This window comes from Myotis davidii, unplaced genomic scaffold (genome assembly GCF_000327345.1).
Source record: "Myotis davidii unplaced genomic scaffold, ASM32734v1 scaffold1532, whole genome shotgun sequence".
NCBI classification, from domain to species: domain Eukaryota; kingdom Metazoa; phylum Chordata; class Mammalia; order Chiroptera; family Vespertilionidae; genus Myotis; species Myotis davidii.
Window position 1 is genome coordinate 103853 of NW_006283923.1, and position 11345 is coordinate 115197.

Here is an 11345-nt window from a genome sequence, read left to right on the forward strand (position 1 = left end):
GGAATGCCTTTGTTCACCCTTTCCATCTGTTAAAATACTACTATTTTACTTCCTATTCCTCAAGGCCAATTCAATTGGCATTTCCTCCAAGTAAACTTCCTTAGTTCTCTCTTTCCACTCTGTTGGAACTAATTTCTCCCATATGCACATATGGAAGTATAGCTTCTATAGCAATTTGTACCTTTATTTTAACTCTGCTTTTGGAAATAGATGCTCAATTATATATTTGTCTTCTCTTTTAGAGATAAAGTTCTTTAATTTTAAGAGAAATTATTCACTCTCCTACTCCTCATAGTGCCATGCATGGACTAAATAATATTTCTCAGGGGATATTTTCTGCAATAATTAATTTTATAATCTCCTGTACATTTTTTTCTTTGTAATTTGGATAAGCTCCCTTATCCTAAGAAAAGTAATCTGTTTTTCTCCTTTAAAACTATGCATAGAACTTATATCCTCAGTGGCAATTTTGAAAACTAATTTCTCTAAGACATTGGTTCACATTATTCCAGGCTCTAGACACAACTCTGTATGAGTTACCCATTGCTGCATAATAAATTACTCCCAAAACTTAGTGGTTTCACATTTATATTTTTAAAAAGCCTCACAGTTTCTGTGGATCAGAAATTGGGGCATGGCCTCTCTGATCTTCTGCTTCATGATCTCATAGGTTGCAATCAAGGTGTCGTCAGTGCAGAGTCTGCAGCGTGATCTGGAGCATCCACTGTGAAAGGATCCCCCATGTGGTTGTTGCTGTTAGCCTGAGGTTCCTTGCTGGCTATGGAGAGAAGCTGTTCTCAGTGTCTTGCTACAGGGGCCTTTCCAATATGGTAGTTTGCTTCATCAAAACTGGTGAGAGAGAGAATCTCTGGAATCTAGAGCTTTTGCCAGCCCATTCCCATCCTATTTACTGGTTCTCAAGCTGCCTTAGATTACATAAATTATTCAAGATGGAAAAACATCAATCTTTTTCATCTGTAATTCCTGGTTGTGTACCACAGGGCACAAAGAATGTCTCCTGACAAAAGTCAAGGAAGTTTGAGAAATGAAACAAAATGAAATAACACTTGAGAAGATTCACTAAACAAATAAAAATATTAAAAGTTCTGTAATATATATATATATATTTGACTTTTGAGCAAGGTTAGTTTTAAAACTGCATGGGTTCACTTATACAATATTAAAAAAAAAATACAGTATCCATGGATTTTGCATCTAAGGATTCAACTAACCACAGATCAAAAACTGCATTTCCCCCCTCCTAACTACTTTCCTAACTGTGGAAGAAAAAATACTGTTTTAATCCATGGTTGATTAAATCTGTGGATACAGAGGACAGATCGTAGAGTCAAAAGTTGTACACATATTTTCAACTGTGTGTGTGTGTGTGTGGGGGGGGGGTGTTTTCAACCCCCATATTGTTTAAGGATCAACTGCATCAAATTTCCATGTAAATAAAGCTGCTTAACTCTTATTTTTTCAGGGTTTCACAAATTTGTTTAGAGGGATTTCTTTAACAAATAAAATGAGTTCTCTGCAGAATGTACTTGTATAAATAAGGTATCCTATCTAATAAAAGAGAAACATGGTAATTAGTGTAAATATGCTACCCTTCCCATCGGCTAATCAGCGAGATATGCAAATTAACTACCAGCCAAGATGGCGGCCGGCAGCCAGGCAGCTTGAAGCTAACATGAGGCTTGCTTGCTTCAGTGATGGAGGACTCCAACGTTCCCCGCCTGCCTTGCTGGCCCCTGAGCTTGCAGTTTGAAACATTGTTACAAATATGAAAGCTAAACAAAACCCCAGAAACCTGCTTTCAGCCCACTGGGATGTCAGAGCTGGAGTTGATACAGTGTTTCTATTATAGAACCCAAACAAACCAGATACCTGCTTTCAGCAGCAGAGGCCTCAGAGCTGGAGCCAGAGCTAAAGCTGGCCCAGAATTAAAAAAGAAAAAGAAAAAAAGGAGCAGTTGGGAGCTTCAGTCACCCGCCAGCCTGAAAACAGCCCTCAGCCCCTCACCCAGGCTGGCCAAGCACCCCAGTGGGGACCCCCACCCTGATCCAGGACAGGCTTCAGGGCAAACCAGTCGACCCCATCCATGCACCAGGCCTCTATCCTATATAGTAAAAGGGTAATATGCCTCCCAGCACTGGGATCAGCGGAGCCGCGAGGCCTCCCGGGACCAGGATCAGCATGACAGGGGGCAGCACCTAAACCCTCTGATCGCCCTGCGGCTCTGTGTGTGACAGGGTGCGGCGCCCCAACCCCTTGGTGCCCCAACTCCCCAATCGGCCCTGTTCTGAGTCCAACCAGGGGCTGCACCTAGGGATTGGGCCTGCCCTCTGCCACCCAGGAGCAGGCCTAAGCTAGCAGGTCGTTATCTCCTGAGGGGTCCCAGACTGCGAGAGGGCACAGGCCCGGCTGAGGGACCCCACTGCCCCCCGAGTGCACAAATTTTTGTGCACCGGGCCTCTAGTTATTAATATAATGAGAAATGATCACTTCTGCCAGTGTACCCAAAACACAGAGAAACTGAAAACATTTGAGAAGCATTTTATTTCATGTAAGCTACCTAGGTTTTGGGGGAAGAAGACTGAGTGGTACAGTGTGCAGCAGGCACCTTTGTGTAAATTTCATGAACTTTGATAAGCAATGGCTTGGCTGAGCACAACACACAGGTGTGTAGAGGCAGGTACAAATCCAGCCAAGAAGTCAAATTATGGGGCTTTTTTTTTTTTTTTTGTAAAACTTACTTGAAAAAGGCAAATTACTTAATTAACTCTTACACACCTAGGACATATCTTCATCACTCCAGCTTCTCTTCTTCTCACATGTTTTTATTCTTAAGAAAGTCTGTGGGTATTGAGGGAGGGGACAGAAAAGAGGTAGAAGTCAGCTCACAGTTACATTACTATTGCCTGACAGTGGTCAGCAAACTCATTAGTCAACAGAGCCAAATATCAACAGTACAATGATTGAAATTTCTTTTGAGAGCCAAATTTTTTAAACTTAAACTATATAGGTAGGTACATTGTTATTAACTTAATTAGGGTACTCCTAAAACTTAGGAAGAGCCACATTTAAAGGGCCAAAGAGCCGCATGTGGCTTGTGAGCCGAAGTTTTCTGACCACGGGCTGGGCCATCAATTATAGAGAATTGAACATCAGGACTGTGTTTATCTCATGTAAACAACGCCAAGATAAAGTGGGAGTACAGTGGGGAGAAACAATGTGGAAAGGCACTTCTAGCAGAGGACTGAAATTATTTCAAACTACTATGAAATCTGCAGAGCCATGACCAAATGCCCAATGGGCTCTGATTTTATCCTCTAGTGAGACTTCATCCCCTCTTCCTCCAAAGCACAATATAAATAAATTGTTCTGGAAAACATCAAAGTTATTTGAAAAAGTCCATTATGGCATATTATATCTTTATGCAAAATGGCTGTTTAACAAGATTACCTCCTTGAACTTTTCACATGAATAGGAAAGCCAATCTCATTTGCTAATGGAAGCTTTACAGCAGATCCTTTCATTGCCCTTGTCTCTTTTTACCATTATTTTATTGATAATAATTTACAATTTGTGTAAGCTATGGGCAAATACTCTAGAGCATAGGGTGACATTCTCAGTGCTTCTATATGGTGTGACCATCCCAAAGGTACATTTTAGGGTAGACAGTCCTTGTCTTATTGGCAGCTTGAAGGGAAATGAAGAAGGGCAGGTGATGCCTGCTACTGAGATGACCAGGCATAACTTCATAAGCTCCCAGCCTTTGCTCAGAAGTTTTATTCATAAGACACTGTTTGCATCAGTTATCATTAAGAAGGTCATGAATTCATGGGGAAGGAATTGCAACCCTCTTACCTGTGATTGGAACATGGAGAGGATGATGTAGTAATTAGGCTTCCGCTACTACTAGAGATTATTCAAGTAAATAAGGCAATCAACAAGAGTGAACAGACCAGTAGAAATATCTTAGCAAGAAGAAAATATGCTGGACAAGAAACTTATACAGCACTCAGATCTCCTAGTAACCACCCGCACTTAGTTCTTGGGCACTAGTCAAGAACTGGCTACTACTTCTTGTCATCTGTAGGAACCACTCCTTTGACATCATAAGAAGTATTGTATGTTCTTTATTTGGGAAATTCCTGGGCAATTTTATGTTAAGTGAATGAATCTTCTCTGAAAAGCAAGCAAAGATGGTTTCAATTATTTTTCAGAAGGAGAACGAAAGGAGGTTACAGGGGGAAACCCAGGTTCCTTGGATAGGAGAAGGAGGGAAAAAAGAGAGAAATGGATTAATTACAAAAGGTATAATAAGATGGGAAGAATTAAAAAAGGAAGTCAAGGAGCTTTGAAATTTAATTTTTCATAGGTGACATTATAAACATTTAAACGATATTTGGGATACCATTTTGGAGAAAGTGTATAGTACAAAATTTAAGTAATTTAGGTTTTACTTTAGTTTTGGTTCTTTTAGTCACAAGTACAGAGTAACTGTAAACTTTAGAAAAGAGGGAGGAATTGCAAAATTACTAATACATCAAGATTTGCATTAGGGTAAGAAAGAATGTTTACTTCTATTGTAAAACTTACTTTTATTCATGGATTAGTAGCAACCTCCTGAAAAACAATTTTAAGCCTATTAACTCTGACTTTGTGCATATTGGGACAACTGTTATTGAACCTCTCTGGTTGCCAGTTTCTTTGACTATAGGTGAAATATAGAGTGCTTGTCAACAAAAGTCACCTTAATAATATTAGGACTCACAGGACTTCTGAGACTTGAACCTTGAGAAAAAGCCAAAGAGATGGGAGATGTTTCTTTGCTGCAATTTATTTAGGAAAACTTGCTATTTTTTCAAGATTATCATGATGTAAGAATACCAAATCAAAAAATCAGAAAGTAAAATATGCCTTTTCTCCTTCAATGAACCTTCATCATGTGTTGAAACACTTGAATTAAGAATTAAAATTGAAGATGGGCAGCCTTGAGAAACTTTTGTGGGGTGTGTGTGTGTGTGTGTGTGTGTGTGTGTGTGTGTTAGCTGAAAAGCCCTTTCTTGTAGACAGGAAGAAATGGGATTAGGAAATGTACCTTTTGAGGACTAGAGATAAAAAAGGCCCAGTACCTAATAATGGTGATGCCAACACCCATCACAATGCCTATAGATAGCAGGTACCACCAAGTGGATAATCAGGATGAGTGTATTTCTGCAAAAACCCTACCCGTGATGTGATTAACCAGGTAGATAACTATTTACTGTGATTTACTCATAAAAACAATAAAATTACCAGGCCATCATATGACTTTTTGCCTGTATATATCTGCTATTACAATAAAATAGTACCAATCACCCATCACATCAGTAAATATGATAGTCCGAGTTAATTCAAATATTCATTGAATACCTCCTATGTGCAAGGCTTTGTACTAACCACTGTGGAGAATGCAAAAAAAGGGAATTAGACATAAATCCTACTTCTATTTACTTAAAATATCTGGATACTTCTACCAGATGAGAACTTCAAAGTATTATCCCCATGGTAGGAGTACCTTGAGTTAAGTTATATGGTACCCCTAAAAAGTTTGGATGTCAATGGTCACAAAAGGATTACTTTTCTTTTTAATATATCTTTATTGATTTCAGAGAGGAAGGGAGAGGAAGAGAGAGAGAGAGAAATATCAGTGATGAGAGAGAATCATTGATTGGCTGCCTCCTGCATACCCCTTACTGAAGATTGAGCCCACAGCCCAGTCATGTGCCCTTGACCAGAATAGAAACCCCGACCATTCAGTCCACAGACTGATGCTCTATCTATCCACTGAGTAAAACCGGCTAGGGCTAGGATTACATTTTAAATGCTCAAGGAACGTTTACTCATTTAAGAAAATCATAAGTTGTCTTACATAAGGCAAAAAAAAGGAATTCAGGGAAAAAAGAAAACAAAAAGAAGGATTTTTGTTAATTCTAATAGTCTACAATAATAATTTCTTAATCTTATATTTAATTAAAAGAGGGTACATATGTTATCTTGTAATAAAATTCCATTTTTTAAAATTCTTTATTGATTATTACATATGTGTCCTTATCCCCACAATACTCTCCATCCCCCCACCCAACTCACCCCCTGTTGTCTGTGTCCATTGGTTAGACCTATATGCTTGCATGTAAGTCCTTTGGTTGATCTCTCCCTCTTACCCCCACTCTCCCTACCTTCCCTCTGAGGTTTGACGATCTGACGGTCTGACAGATGCTTCTCTGTCTCTGGATCCGTTTTTGTTTATCAGTTTATGTTGTTCATTATATTCCATAAATGAGTGAGGTCATGTGATATTTATCTTTCGCTGACTGGCTTATTTCGCTTAGCATAGTTACTTAAAAGAGGCCACGTATGTTACCTTGTAATAAATTCCATTTTTTAAACAAACAGTATAATATACCCAACCTTATTTTTTAAAATGTGTAACATAAACATTGTCTTTTCACAAGTGGCAACGTAATGCATCCAAACAGTGTTTACCACAGACACCTCATAAAGAGCAAAAATGGTTTATTTCACATGAAAGATAACATGTAGTGCATGGTGTTGTAAAGAAAATTTCCACTATTTAGCCCATTTAAAGAAAATATCTTTTGTTTGTTTCACTGGACAGTACTTTTATCCTATATAGTTAAAAAATAAAGGCATCAGAATGCATTCCTGTCTTAAGAAAAGAAGTATGTTTAAAATATTGTATTTTTCTTTCTTAACTGAATGTGGAAACATTTGAAAATGTAATTTAAATGACCTTTCTTTGCAGTAATCTAATGCATTTTCTGACATAATGCTAATTTATACAACTACCGGTTAAAAAACACACACACAAATAAAACATTTGCTGATTTTAGTTGATATATATATGTAATATGCAGACATGAAGTCTCATGTAAAAGGTTTAATGTGAAAAATATTGGAATGCTTTCTTTTCATTTATTCTGATGTGCTATGAAGGTCAAAAAGAGATCAATCCACACAGGCCAGTAAAGTTAGGAGTAATTTAATTAGGATTGTCTAGTCTGAAATATCATCTAATTCACTTATTGCTAGTGGGGAAATATGTGTATCTATATTTGTCAAAAGTGATTACATACTTTTAAAACCTGCAGACTTATACGACAAACCCCATGAAGAAAATAGCCCTGTAAAAAGAAAAATTAAGCTGGAAATGTTTAATGTGATGCTATTTTTAAAAATAAGAGGCATCTTTCCCTTACTGTATGAAAACTATGCATATAACAACCACAAAGAATCGGATAAGAAGTGTTCACCCACAGTCCATTGGCACCTAAAGGAAGCTGACTTGTCTCACTCACTAGGATGACATGGCATGGTTTTGGTGTCTCTCCCAGCAGGTTATATTTCAATGTCATGTTACTTGTTCATGTCAAAGAAACCCCATGTTGGAGAGAGGCCAACATTATCCATCATCATCAATCACCCTGCCAGGGCAGTTCCAGAGACAGGACTTTCAGATGAAACGTGATATTCAGGCTGCAAGGTGGAACACAGTATTTGGGGCTTAAGAGAAACTTTCTGGGGTTCTGAGCTCTTATTTGTTGTTTCCATGAACCAAACATGAGTGGCAGCTCCAAAGGACTGTCATTTTTCTGGTGTCCTGCCCGGGAAGTGCTGTTCAAATATGGTGAACAGAATGTATCTACTTTGTTAGTTTGTCCGAGATTCCTGAATGCTAGTGCTATAAACTGGTGGGATGATTGTTTTATAGACACTCTTACAATTTTCCCTCAGTCTTTCTTTGTAGACACCGAATCCACAGAGAAGATGATAAGAGAAATTATAATTAACAATAAATAAGACTCTGCAGTAAGGAACATTTCTTATTCCCAAAGGCGTGTAGATGCATTTAGTGACTGATTGCATAAGCAATTCTGTCACCTGTGATCCTGCAGTGAGACCTCTCATTATAAAGAAGGTTTCACAAAGTTATTCAATCTTTTACAGGAAAAGAGAGTTGATGCAAAATTTTAATCCTGCTTGTAAGAGTTTTCCAAGTGCAGATATATGTTGCCTAGAGTCCAGCTTCAAAGAGGTTTGAGGTTTTTATTAAAATTTCCCCATCTCATTGAGCATTTTCCCAAGTCCTGCAAACCTCTAAGTAAATAAAATTTTAGCCTTGCCTTATTCACTGGTCAATGTGGAGCAGCAAGGGAAGAGGGGGTGGGAAGGTGGTTATGCATTTACTGGGTCACAGCCTTCTGAATGAAACTCACTGTGGAGACTTTGGCCCCTGACAGGATGCTACAACGGTCTTTCTTCAGACTGCATTTCCTCTGCTGTCCTGACATCTAAACAACTAAAGTTGGTAAAAGTTTAGAACTTTTTTTTTATGAACCAAGAAGACAGCATTTAAATGGTAACAAAGCAGGGAAGCTGTTAAGCCATTTCCACGATTGACTCCCAATGGAGGAACCAGAGCGGAACAGAACTTGGGGTTTCATGTTGAGTTCCAGATTGCCATATGGACTCAGATGAAAGTTAAAGTCACTGAGTTGGCTACTTTTCAAATCAGATACTTGAAAATGTGGTAGGAACACAGGGGTGGGTTTAAAAACACAGTTTAATTAAAAATCACAACGTGTTTCTCACAGCTTTCCTGTGTTTAGGATTGGCAAGCCCAAGGTGGGTCCACACTAATGACCATGGACAGAAAGAAAAATACTTGTGTCTCATGTTTTTATAGCAGTGTTTACAGACTTTTCTTACAGTGCGTAAAATTTTACAGTAAAATATCTTGAGATGTGGCACTAAACAAACCCAGTTTTGCATCCCAGGTCTATTCCTTATTGGGTAACATTGGTCAAATTGTAACCTTGGTGTTTCTTGAGTGTTCTGGTTTCTATCAAGGCATAACAAACCTCCCCCCCCCAAATTTAGGGATAAGACAACACCATTTTACTATGCTATGGATTCTATAGATTGTATGGAAATGAATTGTCTCTGCTCCACAACATCTGTGCCTCAGCTAGAAAGAGAGAACTACAGGTTGTTGGAATCACTTGGAAGTTTTACTGCTCACATATCTGGCACCTAAGTTGGAATGAATCAAAAGCTGGCTCAGCTATCACTGTCACCTGGAGCACCTAGACAAGCCCTGGGCTTCCTTACAGTGCAGCAGCCTCAGGTGTCCAACTTCTCACATGGCAGTTCTGCTCTAGAAGAGCAAATGTCCCAGTGACCAAGACAGAAGATGCATAGTCTTTTTAAGACACCTTCGAAGTCACAAGGGTAATTGATGGTGTACTATACTCATCAAAGCAGTCCCAAGGCTACCCAGATTCAAAGGGAGAAGGAGGTATAGATCCTCTTCTCAAAAACAGTATCAAAGGATGTGTGTCCATGTTTCAAAACCACCTATATGACAACCTTACAATAATGCTGTGAGGATTAAATGAGAAAATCCTATCTAATAATAGACAAACATGGTAATTAACCATAACTTCACTACCCTTCCCATTGGCAAATCAGGGTGATATGCAAATTAACTGCCAATTAAGATGGCGGTTAACCTCCAACAAAGATGGTGGCTAATTTGCATACATAGACACAGTGATGGGAGGCGAAAGGGGAAGGATGGAAGAAGCCGCCTGCTGGTGTCAGAACCCAGGTGGCAGCCAAGAGCTGGAGAACTGGGCTGCCTTTGCTGCCCTGGGCCAGTAATAGGAGAAGCCGGGTGGGACAGGGAAGAGGGGATGTCAGCCTCTTTCCTGCCCTGCTGGGCTTCTCAAATCACTGATCACCAGTGATTGGAGAACACCCAGAGGTGGGGCCAGAGGCCAGGCTGCATCCCTGCCTGGGGATGCGATCCTTCTGGGCGACGCAGCCAGGCCCCAGAAGGAGACCCAGGGGCCAGGGCTGTGTCGCTGCCGGGGCATGCGATCCGGTCTCCTGGGCAACGCATCCCCAGACCCAGAAGGGGACCCAGGGGCCGGGGAACACGATCCAGTGCCTGGGCGGTGGTGCAGCCAGGCTCCAGAAGGAGACCCAGGGGCCCCCCAAGCGGAGAATCTCCATGGTCAGACTGCATGGTGTTGGGACAGGAATAGAGATGGAAGTGACTCAGATGCCTCCAGTGGTGTTAGACCAGCAAGCAGGGCCTTTAAGCGGGCATTTAGGGTGGGGGTGGGGCAAGGAAAGCGAGAGGGAAAATAGAGAACTACAACTCCCAGGAGGCTTAGCTGCCAGGGCCTGTGTGCCTGGCCATGAAATCAGATGGGGTGAGTTGTTTTGCACTTTAAGAGGCTTGCAAGGTTGGAAGTTCTGCGGGGAGCCAGGGAGAAATAGAGCTGGAACAGAGAGAGGGGTCCATGGAAACTGTGGGCTTTGAGGAGTTCTCAGCACCTCCCTGCTCGGAGCTGGAGACGAAGAGGAGGAGGCAGCCCAAGGCCAGCGGCCGTGGTGCTAAGGGGAACTCAATCGCATGAAGTACCAGGTGCTGGGTCGGTTCTGCAGGGAGATCGAGCAGGTGAACGAGCGGGTCCTGAACAGGCACCATCAGATATAGAGGATAACACGGAGACTCCAGCAGGAGCGGAGATTCCTCATGAGGGTGCTAGACTCCTATGGCGATGACTACTGGGCCAGCCAGTTCACCATCTTACTGGAGGATGAGGGCAATCAGGGCACAGATGCCCCCACCCCAGGCAACACTGAGAACGAACCTCCGGGGAAAGAGGTGCTGTCCCTGCCCAGGACTCCAGCGCCTGCAGAAGCCAGCAGCCCCGCCCCTGGTGAGGGGCCCAGTGGTTGGAAGAGGCGGCGAGTGCCACAGGAAGGGTGCCGGGCAGGAGTCCCACTGACTCTGGAGCTGGACCCCATGCAGATAAAGGTGGAGGAAGACTTTGGTTTCAAAGTGGTTTTGGCTTTGGACTCAAGTTGGGTTTCTCGGGGGCCAGACAAGCTGCTGCCCTATCCCACCCTAGCCAGCTCCCCCTTTGACTGACCCCCCCAATAAATGGACCCCATGCTCTCCTCAGCAAAAAAAAAAAGCTTATAGAGGTATGCTTATAGGATCAAATAGTATAAATATAGATGTAACAGGACAGTAAAAAAAGAACCTGGCTATGATGATAACCTGAACGCTGCCTCTGTGTCATTCCTTCTTCACCAACTCCATCCACACCTTTGGGAACCCCTGGACTTGCTTAGAGCAGGACCCCAACATTCCTCTTCTTATAAGGACTTCAGTGAGATGGGCTAAGGGTCCCACTGGAACTGCCTCAATTTAATGTAATCCCCTCTTTAAAGATCTTATTTCTATATACAGGTAC

General features: G+C 41.4%; 1 pseudogene; it reads left to right on the top strand.

Moving 5' to 3' along the window:
• Positions 1 to 9948: 9948 nt before the first annotated feature.
• Positions 9949 to 11044, top strand: LOC102774617 (annotated as a pseudogene).
• Positions 11045 to 11345: the final 301 nt, after the last annotated feature.